Here is a 3,856-nt window from a genome sequence, read left to right as displayed (position 1 = left end):
GACGTCGACCATTCCACTCCAGAAGAGAGTGTTATAGTTCCTCAGAGAATAAATTATTTACCTTGAATCAAATTTGTTTGGTCAAATTTACCACTACTTGAAGCTTTTTAAAGGGGGAACATTGTAGCAAACGAGTTCTTGAATTCCTCTGAGGACCCTTCTAAGTGTGCGCTGGTAAGGGACGACGTGAGTTCGACCATGGGAACAGGTAATGTTTTAGGATGACTTTTTGAGTAGATTGTGTACAAACGTCATCACAACTGCCGGCCAACACGTTTCCATAATTAATTGTGGTTCATTCTTTAGTAATTTGCCCATGTACAAAAGTAGCTATTTTAGATAAAAGAATGGTCCATAAAAAGTGATCAACAGTCTGTATTCAAGGGGTCGCAAGGCTTCAAACATTTGGTGTACCTTCCTAAATGTCACTTTGCCACTTTCGTTAGCTTAGGGACCCTACCCTTACTGGGTCTTACTGGCCTTTATTGTGAAATTGTGTCCGACGTCGGTCACAAAACCTGTTTTGGCGACGCCATTTTACGTTGGTCTTCTGTTAACATCTTATACTTTAGTGCCCATATTTCCCTATCACCTGGACGGCAATATAACCCCTTATCCGGTATGACAGATAAAACCGTGTCCTGTATTAACCACGCAGCCTCTTTATACATAGATACGTAGATAAGATCTACACAACAGGGGTGAGGACCAGGACCACTTGCGGCTATCAGGAGGATGACCTTTTTAAGGGTCAATAGCTTTGCACAGCTTGCGTTTCCTCAAGGGCTTGCCTTATGAAAAATCACTTAGCTTCTTCTCAGTCATCTATGTATGGGTATCTGTCTCTGTACCTGTAAAGTCTTTAAGGTTTGTTCACAGTTATGCCCATATTCAAGTCCATATATATGAGTTACATATTTGTAAGAGGGGAAAGGTCCCCAATTTGCTATTAGGAATTGCTACCGAGAGTCTACAAAAATGTATGATGGAGGAAAAAGGAGTGTAGACACGGCCCATCTCCCGCACACATATAGACTGCATGCTTGCTGGAGAGCCACAGACACGTGTCCGCTCTCTGCCATGACACATGACTCACAGAGTCACAAAACTGATCTCTCACCACTCCCCTACTAGCAAGCCCGTCCCTACTATGTACCAGACGCACTATGTATCCAATTCCATAAGCATCACAAGTGATATTCTATAAACTGAAAAAAAACAACTTTTTCCCTTAAACATCAAAGGTTATCAAATATGCATGGATATTGGTGCGAACCAACTTACTAGTCAAAGGGGGTATTTTACATCCATCTCTCCAAATGTAACACTTACACGGTGATTTAGACACAGTTTTCTATACAATCATTATGTAAATTTGCAGGCTTCACACTATGAACAGTGACAGGCGATTTGAAAACAGTTACCTCGCCCTAACGAAAACAACACATCAAAACTAGAAACAAAGTGATGTAAAACAATTTGGTAATTTCGCCCTTCCTACATATATACATTTTTTTCTTCTATTTTTGTCTTGCTTGCGTACGACTTATTTTGTCAGATAACAAGTCTTCGAATTCACAACGGTGGATCAAAGTTTAAAAACAACGTTTTTCCCGCACAAGTTTAAATGTACCCTAAGGGTGAGGGGTCAATGTTCCTAGTAAGCACAGTCTAACTGACCGATGAGCGATGAATGACTTTTAATCATGCTCTTTTTCCTTGATTCTACAATATTCTAATCACTCAGATGTCGGATCGAAAGTTATGTCCCTTGCCAGCGGCAGCAGATGACAAAGAAAGGCTAGGGTAGGCAGCTGTTTTATGCTAGGGTAGGTCATCTGATGTAGCCTGAGTTAATTTACCGGGGTGAATTATCTGTCCGTATTTTGGCCTGGCAAGCTGAATGGCACCCTCTGTTTGAACGCCTGTGGTGTAGCCATATCAGCAGGATCATCGATCCCAGAAATAGCTACTCTCAAAGCAGAGGTTAGGTTCCGGCTGTTTTGTTTTTGTAGTCGTTTTTATTGGGGTTGTTAGGCTTTGACAAAGAAGATACCATACAAAATAGAAAGCCCGATAAAAAAGACTAAAAAAACGTTTAAAAAACAGTCGGAGCCTAACCTCTGCTTGGAGGGCAAGAAATGGCTACGCTTGAGTATTCTTCAAGCAGATGTTCGGCCCCAGCTGTTTTTGGCTAGCCTGGATTACTGTACACCCCAACTCCTGAGCTCTAGGGCCAACATGCCCACACGGAAATTCTACAGCCGGCCCCGAGCTACACCCTCATACTGAAGTCGGGCCTGGGTCTGGTATCCAGGCTGTTTTTTGAGTGTTTAGGCGTTTTGTCGAGCTTTCCATTTTGTTAAGTTTTCTTTATGTCCAATCAAATATTTTTTGAGATCGGGCTGGGGTGTGGTATATCCAGGCTAATTTTTTAGGGGTAGCGAGTGTAAGGAGCCCCGGTAGAATACGGATGGTACCCAGGCTATTCTGCGCCGTCTTTAATGGCTCAATTTACGAAATATTGATGTAGATGCGTTTAATGCATGTAATGCGTTTTAATACAACATGACTTACATAATATTGCTAAGGTTGCCTTTAATGGTTGATATATGGCAGCTTACCTTCACGACGATCGTGAGCTCCAGTGTTTTTCCTTTTCGCGGGTGTATCTTGCTGAATGGTCCAAACGCGTCCAGATCATATTACTTGTCACAAAACTGATCAGCCGTCACACATCCACGAAACTTGTGGCAGAAAAGGTTCTCATCCACAAGGGATCTCTTGACTTTGACGAAGTACACGTCCGCATCCTGGTCATGATGGCGTTTTCCAGCCTGTAAAAATAACACTTCGTCAATATCTACTCCAGAGGTTAACTGGAGTTCACCAACTAACTCTACGTAATAGAACCCATCGTAAGGATGGCTTTTTCTACAGAATAATTTTACATCACATACAGAAAGACATTCTTACAACAAATACATACAAGTAATTACGAAGCACGATTTGAAAAAAAATAGCTTAAAAACGCATACTTACTTGTATTGCGACTGTATCGTCTTTGGTCCACTTGTCTACTTGCACAACAACTATACGATAGTCAATGACAATGCCAGCAATGTTAGCGTAAACCTCGCCATCTTCAACTTCAAACCACCAATGTTGATCTGTGCAGTTGTGTACAGCCGGCACGCCATGACCTAAATCGAACAGTTTTCGAACAGGTTTTCTATGCAGTTCGAATCGCTCCGCGGTCCTTAGCAACACGTTGCTAAGGAAACGCTTCTAGCGCGTCAGGTGGATGGAATTTCATCCGAGTTTTACAGCTGCTTTAGACCTGATTCCCGGCCTTTCTACCAAGATTGCGTTATATGTGTCATAAAGGAATATCATGTAATCTCGATATGATCCATTTTTGTGGGGTTTTATAACTATTATGTCTAGTTTCCTGATCATATTTGTTACACAGTGAAATTGGTAAAATGGTGGTGCCATTATGAGCTAAATTTTCGACGAATTTGAATATCGGGGCAAATGCATTACGCCTTCGATTCTTTTGTCAATGACTAGTGCGCCAGAATTGTTGAATCTTCTACTATACCTCTTGTGAAAATCTTGTTGGTTTGAAATCTGGGAAGGTTTGTAATTCCATTTTTACTGAGGTTACCTTTTTGACTGTTTCAAATACAAATGTTGCAAGTCGTTGGTTTGGTTGATTCGAGTGCAATCGACTTTTAACACAAGAATAGGCACCAATATATCTCTCCAGTGTTTTCAAAGGATGCCTAAAGAAAAACTACACGTGAAGACGGAGTGAATTAGCAAATACATCTACCTTAGGAGCTCAGCACGT

The 3,856-nt window shown here is 41.4% G+C and overlaps 1 protein-coding gene and 1 long non-coding RNA gene across 15 annotated transcripts in view; both read right to left on the bottom strand.

Moving 5' to 3' along the window:
- The window catches only part of LOC118407783, a 5,396-nt gene extending 2,213 nt beyond the window's left edge, over positions 1-3,183 (bottom strand). Inside the window, exons 1-2 of the long non-coding RNA XR_004830190.1 lie at positions 3,043-3,183; positions 2,625-2,837 (exon numbers count right to left, since the gene is read on the bottom strand). This is a non-coding gene — a long non-coding RNA (uncharacterized LOC118407783). The remainder of the gene's footprint in view (positions 1-2,624; positions 2,838-3,042) is intronic.
- Positions 1-3,856, bottom strand: part of LOC118407778 — a 134,223-nt gene that overhangs the window by 44,058 nt on the left and 86,309 nt on the right. The window lies entirely within an intron of this gene.

This window comes from Branchiostoma floridae, unplaced genomic scaffold, assembly GCF_000003815.2.
Source record: "Branchiostoma floridae strain S238N-H82 unplaced genomic scaffold, Bfl_VNyyK Sc7u5tJ_1465, whole genome shotgun sequence".
Taxonomy (NCBI): Eukaryota; Metazoa; Chordata; class Leptocardii; order Amphioxiformes; family Branchiostomatidae; genus Branchiostoma; species Branchiostoma floridae.
The sequence above is the reverse complement of the archived record's forward strand: the minus strand, read 5'-3'. Positions and strand labels throughout refer to the sequence as shown.